The sequence below is a fragment of the Sylvia atricapilla genome, chromosome 6 (genome assembly GCF_009819655.1).
Source record: "Sylvia atricapilla isolate bSylAtr1 chromosome 6, bSylAtr1.pri, whole genome shotgun sequence".
NCBI lineage: Eukaryota > Metazoa > Chordata > Aves > Passeriformes > Sylviidae > Sylvia > Sylvia atricapilla.
Window position 1 is genome coordinate 11488583 of NC_089145.1, and position 22096 is coordinate 11510678.

Sequence of the window (22096 nt, forward strand, 5' to 3'; positions counted from 1 at the left end):
TGAAACTGGGTTCAGATTAGGCCAAGCCAACTGCTGTCCTGTCCCTTTTTTATGGACAATTGGATCAATGCAGGTGGGGGCTCTGCAGTGCAGCTGAGCAAGTCATCACTGGCAATTAATTTCTCCACATCTGGGATCTCAGATTATTTTATAAAGGCGTGCTTTTACTACTAGCCAAGAGATAGAGTTTTCATTTGTCAGCTGGAATGGTAAAAGAATTCCTGATACCTGGGCACAGCACTGAAATCTGCTTCTTGCTCACATGCTGCCCCCACGAGCTGCTGAGAAGGCTGTGGGAGGTTGCAGTAGCACAGTCTTCCCCGTCAGCTCTGCTGTCTCGGGGCACTCCTGGGGGCTGAATTGCAGTGTGGTGGCTTTTCTTGGCTGATGTTGACCACAAGATGTCAGGTATCAAAAAAAAAAAATCTATGACAGCATACTGTAAAATATTCCTAGCCTGAAGATGTTTTAGGCTGTTCTGTGTTATGCTCTGAGTTACCTGCCTTGGGCACCCTTAGGAAATAATCAGTGACATCAGAATTATCCAAGAAGTCAAGCAATAAGTGCCAGATGCAGATTATTTTTTGTGTATGGTTGTGCATGTCTTTTAAGCATGCCAAGCTTTAACAAGTCCATGCTCCATTATTTCAGTGGTGTTTATGTGTATTTAATCACTAGCGCAAGAAATTAACATGGTGTTTGCCGGTTCAAAATCTATTACAGCAGCTGTTTATTCCTAAAATCCTGTAAGAGTGCTTCTCATTCGAATGATTTTTCTCTTCTATGGCAGCTGGGTATTCTGAGTTTAATGTTTTGTGCCCTGCTCAGAAATGACAGGTATATACAAAATACACCCTGAAATTCATTCAAACTTTTAAACTTATTATGTCTAGCAGAGACAGATTTAAGATTACTGGGGTTTCTGGTTGAAGTACTCCAAGCAGAAATCCATACTCCATTAGGTTCTGAAACATTATGTGACCTTAATTTTCCAGGTATTTTGCCCTTCAAATTGAAGAGAGTATTTTAATACTATTTAAGTCTCCTGAAGAGCCTTGTAATATGATAGGCTTAAGTTGTGAAACGTTTGAAGAAAATGAAAGATAAAAAAGTAATTTAGGATTTTGTATTTTTTTAAAATACGTATAGCAACATAAAGATATGCATCAAATAGCACATTGAAATAGGTGATAAAAATTGCATATTTTCAGTGCATTTTCCAGTGAAATTATGTGTACATGCAATCAACCATATTTCTTGTATGAAGGTCTTTCTTTGGATTTGACTTTTTTAGGCAGAGGCATTTCCAGTGATTTGAATCTAGGGATTTGTCTTTTATGTTGTGGTGTACTTCACATAAAATTCTACCTGCAGAGCAGATGTAGGATCACATCTCAGGAGACGAAAGAGAATTTCAGAGCTAAATTTACTTTGCAGGTAAAAAAAAGAAGAATTAGCTTTATAAAAATCTTGCAGAAAAAGTCAGGGAGAAATTTATGTTTTCTTTTTAATAAATGCAATGTTTTCTTTCAGCAATATTAAATACAAGGTAATGAAAATTATCAGCAGCTGGTGGTATGTATGCCCACCTCCCTGAGATGTTAGAACTGGACCTAATAAATGACAGTGATGGATTCTGATATTTTATCCCCTCTAACATAATTCTTGAGCACTCCTATGGCTATGCAGTGTGACAGAGGCAAAATACATTGATGCCAAAAACCTGGGTAAAAAGAAGAGTACATAATTGAACTACAAAGGCATTTATTCTGAATCTGAATTTATAGATGTTTATGTGGATATTTGTATATTTTGTAAGTGTGTATCTTCTTTGTTACCGTAAGTTTTGGTGGTTTGGGGTGTTTTTTTGGTCTAAAAATCATGTTTTATTCATATACACCAAAAACCAATGTTAATGACAGGGTTTCTGTAGCAGCATACAACACTGATTGTTATTATATACTGCAACAACTTAGTGTAGGTTGCCTTACTTAAAGATTTTCATTAATTGGCTGATAAGCCCCAAATGTTATTGAACGGAACATCCTTTTGACAGGTCTGTGTGCTGATAGCAGCCTAACAGATGATACCAATGTCACAATGTCAAACAGAATGGCCTGGGATGTGGGTGTCAGCACTGGGGCATTTTTCAGTCACGGCTTCAGGTTGGCCATTCTAGTTACTGAGCACAGGAAGGAATGTAAAACATAACCCAGCAGGCAACCATTAATTCCACTTTGCCTGTATGAGCTGCTTGTTTGCCTGTTCTAGGCTGCCAAACATGGAGCTTTTCCCATGTGTTTCATCAGCTGTTTCCCAGTCCTGGGGGTTTGCTGAATTTTTGGGATCCTTCTCTGAGAGCTGCAAGTGCAGTGGTCAGTGGCTGGTCCAGTTTTGGTGAAGCCAGAATAAATTCCTTTTGCTGATGCTGGTTTTAAAGCATTGCATGATGCCTTGGCACTTGGTGAGTGTGAACATTCACCCTCTATTTCTGCCAAGCAAGGAGTAGGACAACTGTGAGTACAGAAAGGCAGCCAGGAATCTTCTTGAATCAGAGCTGTGAAAAACGATGTCCCCTTTAGTTTGTGCTTGTGGGCTTTATTTTGCCAAAAACTGCAAACTTGACCTCAGATTTACTAAATTTTACTAACTAGCAACTGCAAGCAATCTAAAAAAGGCTGTTTCAAATGATTGTATATTTGTTATATTTTTCTGTTTCATCTAGAAAGCTGTGAAGTTTTGTGTCTACTTTAGTATGAGTAATTAGCCCAGCATTCCAAAATGCACAGAGTGAAGGAAGGAAGTTAGGAAGATTGTGAAAAGGAAAATACTGTCAGAATATGAGAAGGTTAAAAGCTTATAAACATTTCCAGTGCTGGTGGGGTTAAAAAAGGTCTTTGCCTGATTTCTAGAAGTACTGAGTATACACTAAAACACATCCACTTAGTACCTGGAATTTTCATAAACCATAATTTTTGTAATCCCATTAGTCTTTATTGAGAGAATAAGTTCAGTCAGATGCTGGAAGGATGAATCTGTTTTTATATCTTACTCTCACTAAGAACTAAATGAACTTGTGGCCACAGTGCTTCTGCCATTTGCAGAATCTCTTCACAGAGGTTACAAGATGTCACTTGTAATCTTGTAACCTCTGTGGTTCTGCAATGCAAACACTCCGGCATTCCCAAATGAAATCAAACTTTTTTGTGCTTCACATTCCAGTCACAGATAAAAATGTTTTATCTCATAAAACACTGGGCAAGACTGTTTCTATCTATCATTTTAGAAGAGGAGAACAAAACTATGTTTTATCTTTGAAGAAACAACATGATCTTGTCCTTTTAAATGAAAGGAGAGATCCTTTGCTCGTGAAAATTAAATCCTCCACAGTTCGTTGTTGCTTTTCAAGCTCCTCAGCCTGACAGTGAAATCGTGTAATCAGATAATAGCATGCCTGAGGCTTATTGTGATTTTTTGGGCAGTGGTATTAGCAGATGTTGTGCTCTGTTGATTTTAGTCACTTAGGGTTTGACCCTGACCCCACTGATCTGAGTGTAAATGTAGTGTGACTACACTGACTTCACTGGAATTACCATAAACATTTCAGAGTAACTGAAAACTGCATTTATTTGATCACATTTGTGGTTCTGCTGTGGGCTTTTCAGAAGTGACCAAAGAAAGAAAGGTACAGGTGACTTTTCCCATCTCTTTGTGACAGCTTTCTTAATTCGAAGAGTGTTTGTTGCTGACTAGTTGTTAGAATTGCCGTGTATCTGTCTGCATGTTTGTACTGATGACTTGAGGTCTTTGTGCTAAATGCACACACTGGTTGACTTTCCCTCGTCTTACAGCCAGTTTGAGTTGCTTTAAGATTCCTGTGCCTTGTCACTAGAATTTCTCTCCATTCCTGAACCTTCTCACTGACATTATAGTCAGTTTGAAGCTGATATGAATATCTTTGAGTGTCTGTGGTTGGATGGAGTAATTTGACATGTTCTAGGAGTGGTTGGTTTATTTAAGTGGCCGTAAATAAAAACTAGCAAAATGTAGGATCTAATCCTGCAGTCATTTTTCCCCCTCTGATGCTGTCAAAGGGAGATCTGTCTTTATAACAGGGACTAAGGTGTCAGGATTGTACAGAACAGAAAATGTAGCTTGTTCACAGCAGATTTTATAGCATAGATGTCTTCAGTGGGACAGACGTGAATGTTTCCTATTTAGTGAAGGCTTTTTCTTAACCCTGGAGGATTTTCAGACTGGCAAACCAAACTCTCCACAGCAGACCCTTCAGTTTTTTCTTATAATAAGTAAGACTAGTTAATTTAATCTGAGCCTCATGTGCTTTTTGTCCTCCTTTATTTTACTGACCAAATAAATTTAATGGGAATCCTGTGCACCCTTGTTTCTTGTGGTTCTCAAAATCTCCCATTTCAGTATTTTGAAACCCCAAGTAAAAGATGCTAATGGATGAAGGTGTTAGAGAGATCTGTGTTAATAACTACTGACTGCTACTTATAACTGATGTTTAAGTAGTAACCAGTGTTTATGGTCTCTGATAACAAATTGGTTTACCATATCTTTCATACATCTTCAGTGTAATTTAGGGATAACACAAAAATGTTAAACAAAATCAAGAGGAAAAAAAAAAGGATGAGAATGAAAGAGGTTTTTGAGCTGTTTTTTTCCTGGTACAAGGGAGGATGTTTGGAACACATGTGAAAGCAGGATTTTAATGTGTCCAGGCTTGGATGACCTGGAACACACAAAGAGGAAGGTCACCCCTGTCTTCTGCCTCCTTTCCTTCGTGATTCTGATCTCAGTGGCCACAGAAGAAAGCAAATGTGTTGGTCTAGGAGAGAAGGTCTCCAGAAGTGTCTGACCTAAGCCATGACTTTCTCTTGCCTTGGACTGCCAAGTTATTGTTGTGATTTTGTCACTGAGGGTAGGGGTGACCCAGTATTTCAGTGCTTCTGCTCCCTGCTCAGGCAAAATCTGATGCAGTTGTTAAAGTAAAGGGCTGTAGTGCTGCACATGACACACCTGGCTCTGGGAATCTGTGGGAAAGTGTTCATGTGCTTTTTAGGAATTCCTAACCTGCTTTCTAGAAATTCACCTCCCAGCTTTCCAGGCATTTGCACTGTGCTTTCTAGGAAATGCCAGCTTCTACTTTCTACTTATATTACCTCATCACTTTCAAGATTTTTTTTTAATCCTGATAATTTCCCCTCAATTTACAGAACTTGCTTATGTGCCTTTTGAAAATTTCCTCTTTCATTTCCAGGAATTTATCTCTGATTTTCAGTAATTCTCCATATCTGCTTGCTACGAATTTAGCTTCCCATGTTTTCTCAATTTCCTTTGTGCTCTCTGAGGAATCTCCCCTCTAGGCAGATTCTCCATAGATTTTTTGCTCTGTGCTTTCTGGGAATTTACTTTGCATGTTTTAGAAAATTTTCCTTGTGTTTTCAAGGAATTCTTCTCTGCCATCTAGAAATTTTCTCTGGATTGCCTAGGTATTTTCTTCTGCAAATTCAAGTAATTTACCCTTTGCTTTCTAAGACATTCTGTATGTAAGTAGATTTTTTCCACAGGATTTTGAGGAATAAACCCTTTTCTTTCTAAGAATATCTCACAGGCTTGCTTGGATTTCACCTTTCATTTTCTGTGAATTACATCCTTTTCATTTAAACTGAGGGTAAAAACATACTACTCACAAATGGTTATGCATTCACTTACTAACTAGTAGGATCAATTATTTATATGCTTTAAATCTCAGGCCTCTTGTGTCGAGCCTTTAGTTTTGGCAAGCTGCAATGAGGCCCTGGCTCTGGTTTTTTTCTGTTCTAGGAGCTGCTCTTTTTAAACTAAAATTGTAGGACGAGGCCTAGGTGTGCATTCTTAGCTCTTGTAGTAATTGTCTTCCTGTATGAATCATTTGCTATGTAATAATATTTTAGAACATTAATTGTGATAACTGATGTTATCTTAATTTAACAGGTAAGGAAAAAATTGTAGCAGCTGGTTGATGCAATTTCTCAGCTCCCAAAGGAGCTTAGAGAAGATTTAATTTCTAGCTCAATTTAGAAGTAGATATGCCAAAAGTAGAAGTGAAGAGTCAGTAAGGGTTGAACCCCCATAATCCTGGTTTGCTTTGTTTTTTTTTTTAATCAAGTTCAGGTATTGCAGATGCTAAAAACCATGGAAGAATTGAAACAAAAGAATATCTAGAATGTTAGGTTCTAATATATTGGCCACATAGCTCCCACCTTCCAACATCAGTAAGTTTAAAGTGGGAGTTCCCAGTGTGGCCATTTTTTATCCATTATGGACACTGTGTCTCTCGGCATGTCCACCTTGACCAGCAAGTACATCAGTGTGTGTGCCCTCACTTTCTTGGATCCCTCACAGTTTTGACTTTGGTCAAAAGTACCTACATATACCTGTGGGTTGGGAAAGAAAAATAACTTCAAATTGCTCTTCGGTGGCATTGTCAATTCACAAAAGAAAAGAAAACAGGCTGAAAATGTGATGAGGAAATGCCTCTAGGTGCTGAAAGCTGTCACAAAACAATTCCTCCTTTCTTTGCCTGTTTATGTCACATGCTATTAAAAAGAGACAGGTATCAATCTGCTCCTCCTGTACAACTTTTAGCTGTATAAAATGGGTTTTTATCATACTTTTCTCAAGTGGTTAAGGCAGATAATTCTCTGTTAGAGTGTTTGAGATTTTTATCTATCAATGGGGCAGTCTGCCACACCATTTGCTCATTCTTTAATTGGTTAATTAAATATGTTATAGCTTCTAGTTTCATAGATTAATGAAAGCTTGCAAAATAATCTGTTAGGTACACAGAGATGGGATAGGCTTCACCTGGTGTCTTACCCTATGGTTCTTACACCCACAAGGGTCTGAGAAAGACCACATGACTCTCATGAGGGGATTAAAACATCATGAATAGGAAATCTTAATCAAAAGCTAATGTAAAATCTGTATTTTTCCTTTTTTTCCTTTAAAATTTCATTTTATATTGGCAGCAATCTGAATTAAAAGAACTGTAGGACCCTCTCTTATTTATTGCTTTGTTGACTTATATATTTTGAACTAGTAATATTTTCTTGTGCATTGACAAAGGGTTTACAAAGGGTATTTGTGAAAAAGTTATTCCTATTTTTCTTGAATTGTCATATTGACAATATTAAAGAGGAAAACTCGTATCTTTCAATTTATTGATTTATCAACAGAAGGCTTTACTCTGGTCAGAATTTTTAGTACAAAAATTTTGTTCAGAAGCAAAATGTAAAATAGACTCAGGATTTTAGCCCTTTTTAAAATATTTTCAGAACATCTTGAAGAGAACAAAAAGATTTTTACATATCATTAAGCTTATCTCTTTTTTTCTGTTAGTTATCACACTTTTTTTCCTGGTACATTTCAGAGAATCAAGAACTGTAATAACTTTATCATATTACAGTTAAAAATTTCTTAGACAGTAGGACTAAGAGTATTAATATTGTCAGGGACTTAAATATGGAAATAGAGTATTAATCACGTTTCATGTAAATTGCAAACTGTAGGCTATTGAGTGAGATTAGAAGTTATCACATGATAAAAGCACTCTATCAGAAAAGAACATTCTCTTAAGTAGTTTTTGTCTCCATGTTAAGTATTTTGTACTATTGTTTTCTAATAAGTCATCTGTCATTCAAATAGAAAAGTCCTCGATCTGGGAAATGAGGGGCTAGGATGGAACCAGAGGGCTTAAGGATGTTCAAATGACATCTGAGATTATCTCTGAGGTGCATCAGAGGCAATGGAGCAGAGGAGATCTTGCAGATTGCCAGCTGGAAACCTGGTCCTTGTTTTCTGCAGCAACGCAGGTCTTATGCTCTCAGCTTAAGCCAACCTTTTCCATTCTCTTGCAGCTTGGGTCCTTCTTTTAGCTCAGTGATGTCCCCCTGTGTCTAAAATGCCAAAAACCCGTGAGGTCTCCAGAGACTGAAGCCTCCCTTCCCCCGAGGTGAGCAGTGCTGCTTTTGTCACTGCCCAGGGCAGCAGCAGCCTCAGTGTGGGGACCAGGCGCTTGCTGAGGGATGACCCCAGATTTTGGCACTCTGACGCCTGTCCTGCAGGAGTTGAGCCAGCTGGAGGCAGTTTCATGTGCCTCACTTGCAGCAGCCATTTACAATGGTAGACTGAGCTGTGGTAAAGCATCCCCCACCCCTGAGTGGGCATCTCTGGATAAGGAAGGAGTTTCGGTTTACCTTTAAACATTTTAGAGAGTTTAAATTGAAAGTTCGGTGCCCTTCTCATTGTAATTGGCTCAGTGCCAAGAGAGAAGCACCTGTTGGATCTTGTCACTGTTCTTCGAATCCTGTACCTCTCCCTATTGGAAGCAAGCCAAATTGTCCATCCTAAAATATTAAGTATTTAGGAAGGAGCACAAAGGAACTGAGGGGCTTTTTAGAGTGCTTCCAGCAGGGTGTCAGAGGTTTTCTCTGACATCTGTGTGTGGCTTTTCTTTTGTTTTCTCTAACGTATGTTATTTTTCATTTATTAAACATTTTACTTTATGAAACGCCTCTGAAGAGCAGTCTCGCAAAAACTATTTTAAGCCAATCTGCAAGGGCCGGACCCTCAGAGATTGATACATTTACATGTGGCTCATAACACTCTGGCCACGTGTTAAACTGTATCACTGAGTCTCTTTATAAAGTTGGGCAACTTCATGGTATCCCAAGAGCGAAAATCTTGCTAAACCCCCAGCACTTCCAGGGGTTGCTTCTCCTCTGTTGCCTGCTGTGGAGGAACTGAGCTCTGGCCTTCTCGCATGGGAATGTTTAGCTAAATTTTCCTTCTTTGGTGCATTTTAACTCCCTCTGAGCCTTTTTGTGCAGCTTTCTTTCTGAGAAAAGTAGACTTTGAGGAATCACGTGCATATAAGCTCTCCAGGGGAATTGCAAGGGTACCCAGAAATCCTGGCTTTTGTTATCCCTGTTTTGGCAGCACTGCTGAAGGATGATAATATTGATGTATCACATGATGCCAGTTAGAAGCAAAAGTTCATTTTTATTGGATGCTCTAGATCAACAACTTCCCAGGTTTATCAAAGTATTTTGAAATCCACTTAAAATATGTGGTACGCCATTTGCTTTGAAGGAAAAAAAAATCTATTCTAGTTTTGTACTGTCTAGTGGAAAAAAATGTTTGCTTTTTCCACCTCTGAATGCACCCAGCCATTCTGTAGCTAAAAAAGCTGAAGTATCATTTTCGACTGCGTGTTTTTTGTCTTTGCAGATCTGCTGTCCAAACCAGCATGCTGTGTTATGCCAATCCAGTGCCTTGTCAGCGAGGCAGACAGCTGTAGTTAGAATACAAGGCTTTTGTGTGCCACCCACACCCTCATCTCTCAGGTTTTATTCTCACTTCTTTGAGCAGTGGACACATTCCTGCCAGTCTCAGTGTTTTAATTTAATTTGGGCACAGACTATATAAAAGAGAACAGATGCCTGAAAGCAGTGAAGACCACAAAATGAACCATGTGCTCAGCTTCGTTTGAACCAAGCAATGCTGTATTTTTTTGGCCCCATTGCTACAAAGATCACTCGTGACTCAGAGGTGTGTGACAGGAGAATCCAATATGGGGAGAGGAGGTAAGGAGACTGGAATTGAACTAATTTTCTTTGCTATGTATTTTTGAGGTGTGTTTTCAAGACTGGGTGTTTCTTCATCTTCTCCAGTTACCAGCACTCATTTCTCCAAAGTAAAGATTATGTTTCCCAATAAAAAAAAAAAAAAAAAAAACAACAAAAAACAACCAAAAAACAAAAAACTCCACAAAAACAAACCAGTAAAATCTCGTTCACAGAAAATATTTTTCAACTGTTGCCCCTAAAAGACAACTTGACATTATTTTCAATAGTCATAAAAACTGCTGGTTTCCAAGAATTCCTGGAAACACAGGAGGCAGGCCAGGAATTCCACAGCACAAAATTTCTCTGCCTAAAATAATCCATTCTTCAGAGGATAAGCTGAACATATTAACCTGAAATACTGAACTTTTAAAAATGCTTTATTGTTGAAGACATTTAACAGTATCTTTTTTTCACTTAAGGTAATGTAATAAATGAGTTAACTTTTCAAAAAATTATGTAAGTATTCGTGTTTGTGACATGATAGTGATATTTGTATGTGATATCATGCCTTAGGATTGAGTCAATTCTTGCAGAAGGTTTGTCTGCTTGAATGGTTCCAGTGGATACATTATCTTACCATGGTCTAAACTGACGAAGAAGTACATCCTCTACAGGAATTATTAATCCTACAAATAGCCTAACAACATTAGATTAAGTTTACAGTCTTTAAAAGTATGGTGTTTTGAAAGTAAAGCTTTTGTTTTAAGAGTCAGAGTTTGCATGTGATGGGCAATTCTCTGGTTTTCCATCTACTTGTACCTTGATGTCTTTCAATTATAGTACCTTTCAGATGTAGAAAAGTGTGTAAATGGTAATATTATAAAGGTAGTAGGTGAAAAAATTGAGACTGAAGCTGGATTTGAAGTTGATTGTCTTTAATTTCTCTGTAGTTCACTCACATTGATGTACAGTCTTTTTTCTTATCATTCCTGCAGTAGTGAACATTGATGGAGACATATTTATCCTGTATCATAATCTCCTCTTTCACACTGAAGGCTTTAAAATTGTTCAGTTGAAAACTTTAAAAGCTTTTGTTGGAGGAGTTTGTTACATGTGCATCTGAAAAGAAAATTGAAAAAAGCGCTGAAACTGAAACTTCATAATTAAATGCATCACCTTGGAAAGCAACATAAATGGATCCCCTTTCCAGGAGCACTTTTACATATACATTTCTTTATATTCATATACATGGATATAAAGTAACTATCAACCTAAATTAGAAATATCTGAATATGCAACCAATTATTTGCCTTTGTGACTTATGTGGAAAATCTGAGTAGGAGGAGGACACACAAAGTCTCAGCAAGGAAAATGAAGATGTGTAGCCATAGATGTTGGTCACTACTGCAAAAGCAGTGTCAAATTTTATTGGATAGTCAGCCCTAGCAATCGAAAATGTCATAGCTCTCTAGATGTGTTACTGGCATCCAAACACTATCCACTTTTAGATCTCCCATGAGTTTTATGTAAATGCATGAGAAAGTTTACTTAAACGACACTCTTTTCAAAGAAAATATGCTTGAGAGGCTATGGGGTTTTTCAGGATTATATTCAGGAACTGCCACTTCATTAAAAACAGGTTTTAATATGTACATTCTGAGTTATGGACAGTTTCTGCAATTCCCAATCCATAGGCACCATGGAAGGTGGCCTTAATTTTTTTTTGTTTTGTTTTATTTACCAATAGCAGTGACTACCCACTCGCTTTGTCTAGTTTCCTAGAAAAAACCTCTGGAAATTTCTGGAAATCAGTTGGAAATTTCTGGAAATCAGTAGGAAAATGCATGGAAAGCAGCTGGGAAATTGAGAAGGCACTGGGAAACTTTCTAGGAAGCACTTAGTAAATTCCTGAAAGTTTGGACAAGATTCCTGGAAAACAGATGGAGATTCTCCAAGCAACACATGGGGGAAAATACCTGGGGAGAAAGGGAAATTTTCCTGAAAAACAAAGTGGTTCAGCCTAGAAAGTGGAAGATAGAAAAAGGAGAGCAGCCAAAGTGAGTACTTTCAACAACACACTTAAAATTTCTAGGAATTTGGCTGTGGATTCCCCAAAAGCACACAAGGAAGTCATATAAAGCGAAGGAAGAATTCCCAGAAATCTTGTGCAAAGTTATGGGCATGGGGAAAATTGGGGAAATGTGGAATATGTGGAAAATTTCCCAGAAAGCTAAGGATATTCCTTGAAAGCAGTGGAATGCACTCCTGAAAAGAATGAGGTAAATTCCTGTGATTTGGGGTATGGATGGGCACTCCTAGAAAGCAGAGAAAGGATTTTCCAGAAATCATGTGTGAATTTGGTGGAAAAACAGAGAGGAATTCCAAACAATGACAGGTGGCAGCTCATGATACTTTTCAAAGTGAAGCAGAAAACTTGTACCAGACTCTGCAAGTTGCTGATCCTAAGCCTCACAGCAAACATCTATGAAGACTGAAACACATTGAGTAGAAAATAGTGGAAATACTTTTGTTGGAAAAATCAGATTGCTTCTCTGATAGTGAAAACATCTTTTGAACATATGATTGCAAGGTTTAGATTAGTTTATATTAGTGGATAATCAATATGGTAAGATTTTTAAATGGTCGCAGTACTTTTTATGATTTTTATTTTTTGACAAAACTCATCCATCTGGAAGGAAACTAGAAAGTAGCAGCCTTGGGATGATAACTGAAGTGAATCACAGGACTACTCTCAAAAATAAGTCATTAAAAAAACTTCAGGAAAAGTGTAAATATCTTGTAGGTGTGTGATATTTTCTTACTATCTGATGATTCTCTTCTTCCAATATCTGTTTGAGCACCAAGATACAATACCAAAAATTTTCTCTTTTCAGTTATGGAGGTGTTTATTCTCATTTTTTAGGTTAGTCCTTTGTTTCTCATTCATTGCCCCTGTGGCAGGAACCTGAAGCAGTGTAAGTTTTGAAAACACTCAAACTCTTCTGTCAAACTGTGTAATTCAGGGCTCTTTATCTTTCATGGAAGAATAATTGAGAATATATTTGCATATTGGATTCCAAAGTAACCAAATCTCTTCAAAGGATATACGCAATTGAATAGTGTTTCTTGTTTAAATCTTTGAGTTTCTATCAATAAAGTAAGGTAAAAATAAGGAACAAAAAAGTGTTCCATTCACAAATCAGTATGAATACCATGATGCAAACTTTTACCTAAAGTTTTGTGGCTGGAAGATAAGATTTCAGGACTTTATAATGGCAGCAGGTACTATAAATACTGCAGTTGGATATGCAAAACAATATTTGCTGTTAGCTGCATGTGAAGGATTTTTTTTTCTTGTGATATTGAATCGTTTGGAAGTTTCATTTGATTTAAGTAGTATGGTTTCAATTCCTAGTTGCTGAAAAGTTGCATTTTACTTTTTTTCAAGGGTTGGTAATCAGGCTTTCTAAAACCCATTTTTAAGGCATTAAGTAGAAGAGGCTTTAAGCTAAATCCATGTTTAGCCCTTGATTTGAAATAATTGTATTTTTGTACATTTTTAAAATGCATATGTTTTGAAAGCTGGAGGTTCTGTTGTAGTAAACACAATACTGACAGTATTTGTGGCCGGTCAATGGTCCTTTGCCTTCTGTCTATAAAATACTAAGTGCATTGGGGCTCTAGGTCATCACTACTGCTGGAATATTGTAATTAATTATATATAGTTATTACATTAGAAGAAACTAAACTCAGAGAGAACGAAATCATTACATTCTCCCTTTTATTAATACTAGCAGACATATCTTGTAATGGAGCTGTGTGAGGATGGAGAACTTAAAAATGCTTTGTGGTAAAGGGCATTTTACAGAAAATGAGACAGGACACATCATTCAAAGCCTTGCTTCAGCAATAGCATGTCTGCACAAAAACTGTAATTACGTTCCTCTGTTTCTCCCATATGTTCATTGATTTTGAGTGTTCATACATTTAAAAACAGTTACTGATTGATATTTTATCTATTATTTATTTCATGGGATAAAAATAATCCGTTAAAGAAAAAGTAAAATGCACTACATGAATGCATTTTTAGAATTTTATTTTTCTTCCAGATGAATTATGTGCTCCCCTTTTCTTTTATTTTTTCCTTCTGCACTAGCTATGGCAATAGCTGTGCGATCATCTCTTAACTTGCACCTGTTTGCATTATAACTTTAGCTAAGTTCAGTTGTAATATGTTCAGTGCATTACAGGAGATAAAAAAGCAGAAGTGGATTGTTCCTGGTACTTCCTAACAGCACATGTTACATTTAGGGTTCAGTAAACCTCACCATTTTCATCCACCACGAAGAGCCATTGCAGTTCTACACAGTTTTGTAGAATTAATACAATTCTATAGATTAACCTATTTGTTAATTTGTACAATTACAATTTACAATTTGTTAAATTGTACAATTCACAATAGAATTAACCTATCCAGACAAAAACTTAGATTTTGTAGGTGGTGCAGGACTTGGAATTCTTGAGTTTTTTAGCAATGAAATTATTAACTTCTTCCTTAAAACACTGTGCTTTTAGGAACCTTTCCTTTATCTTTTTTTCCAGAGAAACATATGGCATCATGGAATGGTGCCTTTTATAAGGCCTCATTTCTTCTGGGCCTTCATCAAAAGGGCAAAACCTCTTGACTGGTTTGGTACATAAAAAGGAATTTCAGGTATGAAAATATGGGCAAATTTGGTAAAGAGGCAAGATACACTCTACTTTTTTTGTTGGATGGTGTCAGATGATCTGATTTTAAAAGACTGAACCATTATGTACTTTTGCCTTTCTTACAGGATTGTGGTGAGGAATGAGATTTCAAAATTTGCAATTCTTATATGATTCCCTGGAAGAAGTGAGGAGGATGGTTTTTGTTAGGCTGCCACTAGTTTAGAGTAAAATGTACTAGAACTGCTCATAGGAATTAATCAAAAGATTTAAAAATATTTCTGTCAGAATATATTCACTGTAACTGATAACATTTTATTTCTCACTCTGTCTTGGAAGGTATTGTTCACAAAGATCTAAAACTGGAAAACATTTTAGTTAAAAGCAGTGACATCAATGGAGTAAGTGAAGTGAAATTAAAGATAAAGGTAAGATGACAATTGTAGCAGTTCGGCTGCAAGAACCATTTTTAATATCTAGATATTACTGGGAGACTTGACTTTGATGCCTATTAGTAGGTTTTGAAATGAGTTACTAAATGGTGTTATTAGGGGAAAAAGAAGTCTTTTGGAAGCTAAGAGCCACTGTTGAAAAGAGTGTTTTTTTTTTTTTTTTTTTTTTTATGGTAAGTACATTTCTCACTCAATTAAAAAAAATTCCTTAAAGTAACCATACCTTGTTCATCCAGATCAATGTTTGCATAGTCCCAAGCCATTACTTACAGGAAGCCAGCAGATGCTGTGAGATGTAATTAATATTTAAATTAGGAATGTTTACAATTTAAAGTAAATCTCTTAGTAATTCAGAAAAAAGCCTATTTAGACAGTATCTTGATTGAAATACGAGTATATTATAGGATTCTTTTCATATTAATAAATATTTGCTACCTAAAGACAATGTTCCATATGCTTACATCTTCATTTGTACTGAAGAAAATAGTCTTTGATGCTTTATGAATCATGTGTTAATTGTGCATCACTAATTTGCTATTTTAGTGGTAGTTACTGTTAAACTGTAGGCATCATCTTGTACAACTGGGTTGTGGCATCAGGAATTTACTGTTTGGGATAGAGGACTGCAGGCTGAGAAGCATTTTAGACACCGAAATGGATAACTCAGCAATCTATAATGGATAAATCCAGACTGCAAAACTCTGTTTTCTGTTTCTTAGCCTTGTGTATTTTATATGAGCATGAAAGTTCCTACTCATTTTAAGAAATGCCATCGTGGATTTCTCTGCACCCTTCAGTTTAGGGCAGTGTGTGCCTTTGTTCCTGAAAATGCTAGAGGTAGGTTGAATTTTTTGAATTTTCTGTCTTACCCACAGGTTTTCCATCCTTTCAGCTTCTATCAATAGAAACCACCATGGCCAGCTGTTCTTTTGTCATGGCCTTGCCTTATATACCCATTTGGAACAGCAACTAGCACACTCTGTCATCTCTCCTGCAAGGTACAAGCATTTTTTCTATGTTCCATCCTGTGAATGAGGTCTGATCTTTCATCACTTGGCTTGTTCCTCTCATTTTAGGGGAGAATAACTCCTGAATGACTTTAATGGGAGAAGTGGAAAACACAGAACCAAGCCCCAAAGCTGGTGTGGCCAGCAGCAATTAAAGTGACTACAGGAAAAGAGAGATCCATCACACAATGTGAGATTAAAAAAAAAAACAGCTAAAAAGAGCATTTAAATATTTCAGACTTTCAGGCTTGAAGCAGCTGATGTTACATGTCAGGCTAAGGTTCACACCCTCCAATTTTTGTCTGTGAGAAAGTCTTCCTGGATCTTTACGATTTTCTGGTTTTGGGCAGGATATGCAGCCAGAATTATGGGACAAATCCAGACGTGGCTTGCTCTTGGTGAAAGAGGTTCTTCCACATGGCTCACAAGTACATGGCACAGGTGCATACTGGCATGGGGCTGAGATGAAATTTTGTTAGTATGTATAGAAAGACCTCTTTCAAGCCACCTCTCAGTATCAGGACATTCCTTCCCGAACTCACAGATACTGATATCTTCAGATGTATTGTTGCACAGACTTTGATATGAAAAGTATAAAATATAAATGTATGCTGAAGAATTTGACTTCTCCAAGTATTACACTTGAATAAAGCATTACATACAGGATAAAACCCAGTCATGTTCAAGAAAAAAATCAGCATTTTTTCCCACCTTTTGAAATGTCCTCTTCAGGGACAGTTGATGAGTGGTACATTTTTGGTGAGAGTTTTTTTAACTCTATACCCCTCTGGTGGTAATGTCTCTGTGGTGATATGGAGCTACTTTGCAGCTTCTGATATGCTGCAGAATAATATAAGAATCTCCAGCTAAACAGTGGGAATAAATAATAATCAATTTTTTTTAGATAATTTCCATCCAAAAAAATGTGCCTGCCCCAGTGTACTAATTAATACAGACTGATTTTTATTTGATGTTGAAATGGAAGTTGAAAACACCACAAAAGCAGGTAATTATAACATAGCTTGCCTGAAGGACATGGTTTTCAGGCCTTTTCTTTTGTCTGCTTAGGCAATGAAAGCTTTGCATTCCATAACATAAAGATTTGTAACCTTTTCTGATTTCTACTGCATGTTATAACATACTTCACTCCATTATCCAACATAGCATTCATTTTTAATTCTGTGGAGTCTTTTCCTCAACAGTTTATACCAGCAAATTTCACAGCTTGCTCATAACAGACTGAAGCAAAAAAGAAATCCTTTCTGGGGGAAGATAATTAGTCCGTCCAACATTCTGATTTATTAAATGCTAGTAGCATTAAATACTCTTTAAATGAGGGGGTTGTACAGGACAAAATTACTCTCCAATTTACCAATCATGACAGAAACATAGAGTCTCATCACTGCAAGGGGCTCTGAGTTGTTTGATCTATTTCTCTGTCCAAAGGAAGAAGCAGCTGTACTGAGGTAATTTCTGATGAGTATTTGTGCAAAGTGTACTTAAAGACCTCCAGTAATGGAGACTCCATAATCTTCCCAGGCACCCTATTCTGGTACTTCATTATCCTCCTAGAATTTTTCCTGTGGTCTGCCCCGAACCTTCAGTTTGACAATCAGCTTAAACTTATATCTGCAGGCCGTGATCTAATCGCTTATTTTTTTTCATTATAAAGTTTCAGTTAACTCACCTGCAGCCACACAACTGCTTTAGCTGACCTAAGGGAGGTGATGGAATCCTGTGTGTGGGAAAAGGGTGGAAGTACAGTTCACATTTTCAGACTATTGTTTCCTCCCCTATCCAGCACAGATAGGAAGAACAGGTAGGAACCTTCCTATTGTCAGCAATCTGTTACTTCACTTCTCTCTTGGTCTCTTGTTCTTTAAGGACACACATCTACAAAACCTGCATTGACACAGCCTTCCACTTCGACAACAAACTAGTTACAACTGTTTTCTGAGAAGCATTTTTTACAGACCTGTGCATTGCTCCTGTGATATTTTAATGTATTAGGTTTTTAATTTTTTTTAAACACAATAATTTGGATTACAAAATAACTTAAGGAAAACAGTATCAAAATCTTTACTAAAATAGAGATGTGTAACATTTAATGTTCCTTTCCTGTGCTGCATTTGAGGTTTGTTCCTGACAGGTGCATAATATTTGTTACTTTTTGTTTTCCTCTAGGTGCCTATTAATTACAGTATTTTGCTGGATGTTAAAATTGATGGGATATTTCTATAATTCTTTGATTCCAACCTTTCTACTCTCTTACAGATAGATACCATGATTGCCTTTTTCAGTTTTCAAGTATTTTATCTGCCTTCCATTAATGGCTCTTGAAGAGCTAATAGCTCTGAAAAGTCTTGTCACTTTTAAAGTACTCCAGAATGAATTTTATTGGTTACGGCTGATTTTAAAATTTCCAGCTCAAGTACTTGCTAACCTTTCTCTTCTCTGTAAAAGACTGAGGTCTTGCCCCTTTGTCATTGATATTGATTGGACTACCCACTGCTTGCACTTGACATTTTGGTTAAAATTGATGCAAGAAGACATTAAATACATTTGCCTTCTAAGCATCATCAATCAATTGCCTTCTTGGTTGAATACAACACCGATGTCTTTATTCACTGTCTTCCCACCACTCATATTCTTATAGATGATTTCATTTTGAGTTACATCTCTTGCTAGTTGCTTCTCATTTTTATTTTCTGATTTTGTCCCTCTATGCTTACATTTTCCTTTTGGTCTTATTTCTGGTTTTTGTATCCTCCCTTGTTCTGTGTGAGACTCATGGAAATTCAAAATTTATTCAGACTAGTTTAGTAATACAGAAAAGATATAAAAGTAATAATAACTTTGAGTTGATAATTTTATTTTGTGTAGGATATGTATTTAAGGATATAAATGTATATAATTTTGTAAGTTTTCCTAGTGTGTTAATAGCATGAATTACTGATAATTTAAAATGTTATCAAAATGATTGATTAAAAATGAGTCCCTATGGCAGGTTTGGCCAGATTGACAATGTTAATGGTTAGAATTTCCTTTAAAATCTTATTTACCAGTTAGAATATTATCAAACTAACAAGTTAACTTTTTTCAAGATCCTTGTCATAATAATTAGGTATTTGAAGCTTGCTGCCTACCTAAGACATAAAAGAATCTGAAATCACAGTTCAACAGGCTTTTCTGATTTGCTGGGACAACACCAAGTAAAATACTCACTGTGAATCTCCCCTTCCATTGTGTGAAGGTTTTAACATTTTGTTTCTTACTGGGACTAAGTATGCCACCTCCTATGATTCTGGAATTAATACCCATAGATCTTGCTGTGAACGCAACCATATCTCAAATAATTCAGCGGCTAAAAATCTCCCTGAGATGGCCCCAAACCAGCATCTGACATGGGACTGAAATAATATAAAGTGAGTTTTGAATAGGTTGTAATTTGTGAACTTTAGTCTACTGAAATAGTGGGTTTGAAAATTTTTATTTGAGTGTATTTTGGCACAAATTTTGTTCGTCATCTGATGTGTTCAATAAAACAGAGGCTTTGTGTTTTGCAAAATCTCTGTGTTTTTTTGTGCTGCCCTTATGTCTGGTAGAAAACCAAGGTCGTGTGATGTCTTGCAGTACTTTAAGTCAGTGTGTTATGAATGCTGCTTTAATAACTTACTGTGGAGAAGAAGAGTACTAAGTTTAATCACACAGCTAAAGTCACAATGTCACCACCCCTTTAACAGCTAAATGATAAAAGTGAGGACACATCAGCATGAATTGTTAAGGCCTGTACATTATTCATTTAAACATCTGCTGTTGGTTCCTCTTTACATATGGGAATAAATTATACCACATCAGCACATTCTTCATGCTTTGTGTTTGAGCATTTAAAAGTTTTTTTTTTCTATTATTAATACTATTTTTTCTGCTTGGTTGGCAGCCCATGAAGTTATCAGTGCCTCTGACTACAGCCAAGAGTGTGACATTTGGAGCACAGGTGTCATTATGTACATGCTGTAAGTAGCTTGTAAAAGTAATATAAAATGTACAGACCCATTTATAATACAAGTACTTACAATTTTGAACTGAAATAAAAAATAAGCCTGTGTGCTAAATCTTCACAAAATAGTGAGGTTTTATAATTGTTTCTATGTAAATAATAAAAATTTCTATGCAAAATGAGGTAAATTATACAGTTCAATATGAAGAATTGAGTATTTGATTTATGGACCACTCAATAGTCTGGAAATAACAGAATATTGCAGTGAAACACCATAAAATCAAACTGAGAGTTTAGGCTTCTCTTTTCCATTGTTGTCTGGATCTATAAATGAGGACTGAGTAATTGATTTACGGATTATTGGTCAAATTCTGACATGGATGGTACAAACTGTACAATTCCTTCCTGTGCAAGGCATTTCTCCTCCACCACTGATTGTGGAAATTCTGTAACTGGGGTGTTCAGGGCTGCCAGGTCTCATTGTACAGGTCAACTGTATGCCTTGGAAGTTTATTAGTTCGCTGGTTGAAGAAGAAAAATGAAACTTTACATTTGTAAGGCTACACAGATATTTATATTGAAGTCTTTTATCATTTAAAATATTTAGTCTTAGCTACCAAGTAATTATTCCTTCCTGAAAAATCCTAACCTGCCTGTATTACCTAAAAAATATGAAAAAGTACCTCAGTAATTGAAAATTATTGTTGTAATAGGATGTAAATTACTGTGCATATGATGCAACTGAAATGCCACCTTTATTTATGGGATCTTTTTCTGTCATAATGCATTTGTGTATTTTTTTCTCCCTACTTTGTGTTTTTCTTCTCTCAGTTGCCACCAGATAATGCTTTAATGCCAGTGTTTTAGAACATCACAACCCCAATTTCATTGATTATTATTTCTGTTCTGTGATTGTTTTGCTTTTGTTGCATACAGCTGAATACTTTTATAACCTAAGATCTTGTACGTAGATGTATGGATACACAGTTTCAAAATCTCCTGTTTCCTGAATTTTCTTTTCACTTTATTTTGGTTCCTCAGCTTCTTTTCTGTACAATTAGCTCACTTTTCTTCTTGTGTCAGCACAATGAAGTGCTCACAGCTTTACTGCCTTTATTTTTATTAATCTTTCTATTTCTAAAATCCATGTACACAATTTATGCTGATATAGATCGAGTTTTATTGTTGTACTTCACGATATTAATGTCTGCATCATAGTAGCAGGATTTGTACAACACAGTAGAATATATTATAAAATGTTTGGTAGAACTGGGGTGGTTTGACTGGCTAATAAGAATCCAGAGCTGTGCCCGCAATCAGCACAATTCACAGCTCAGAACTTGTAAAATTCAGAGCAGTGAACTGTGTTGATTGCAGCTGGAGCTTAGAACTTCTGACCTTCTTCCTTAATTAGCAATATAAATATTTCTTAAAATTAGCATTTTGTAATCACAACAGTGTCAGAACAAAGTAGCATTAATTCACCCCTTGTTGTGTTGACTACCCAAGAATGAAAACACTGTGTATGAATTAATAGAATGCAATTCACACTCCTTTTTATTGCTTAATTTGAAAACAGTAATACAAAAGCCATAAGATCATCTTCTGATTTTAATTCTGCTTTTGCAAATTGCTTTTCTTCTCACCCTGAATAATAGCTGGTGCTCCTGGTGCTCCTCTAATGGGCTTAAGGATACTGTCAGAGGCATTATTGTTACCAGCACTGCTTTGACCCTTCCTGGCTCCAGCTAATGCTTTCCTGCTAAATTCCTGGCTGCCCTGGCTCCCTTGACCATGTATATGACATATTCCACAGAGGTACCAGGGCTGTTATTGCCACCACAGGCTCTGTCAGCACCTAGATGGGGGACACAAGGTGACTCTAGAACTCTGTTAATGCTCGGAGTTTCCTCTGCACAGCTGGGGCAAGTCCGGCCTGGTGGGGTTTTATGTGCAATTTAAGGTGTACTCTACTCTTCCCATTTCATTTCTATCTTAACACATACTAATAGAAGCATCCACAATAGTAACCAGCAAAGAGAAAATCCATTAAAATACAAAGTGTGCCAGCACATTGAAGGATTAGAGCAGTGCTGTCTGTCACGCTCCCAGAGTGTGGCCCATGTGCTGCTGTCTAATAGGAAAGGGTCAGGGGATTCTTTTTGCTGGGCAATCTGCACTATTGGATTTCTTCCTCATTCTTCCAGGTGTGCTCTGGCCCCCGCAGTAGTTCTCAAAAACCTTTGTGCAGCTGAAGAAGCCTGGGATGCCTAATAAATTACTTCCTGCATTACAGCA

At 36.7% G+C, this 22096-nt stretch overlaps 1 long non-coding RNA gene across 1 annotated transcript; it reads left to right on the top strand.

Annotated features, from left to right (window-relative positions):
- The first annotated feature begins 15570 nt into the window (after nt 1–15570).
- LOC136363171 (uncharacterized) lies at nt 15571–20059 on the top strand. Its single transcript, XR_010743913.1, has 3 exons — nt 15571–15628; nt 17471–17617; nt 19739–20059. It is a non-coding gene; the product is annotated as an uncharacterized lncRNA (long non-coding RNA).
- The last annotated feature ends 2037 nt before the right edge of the window (nt 20060–22096 follow it).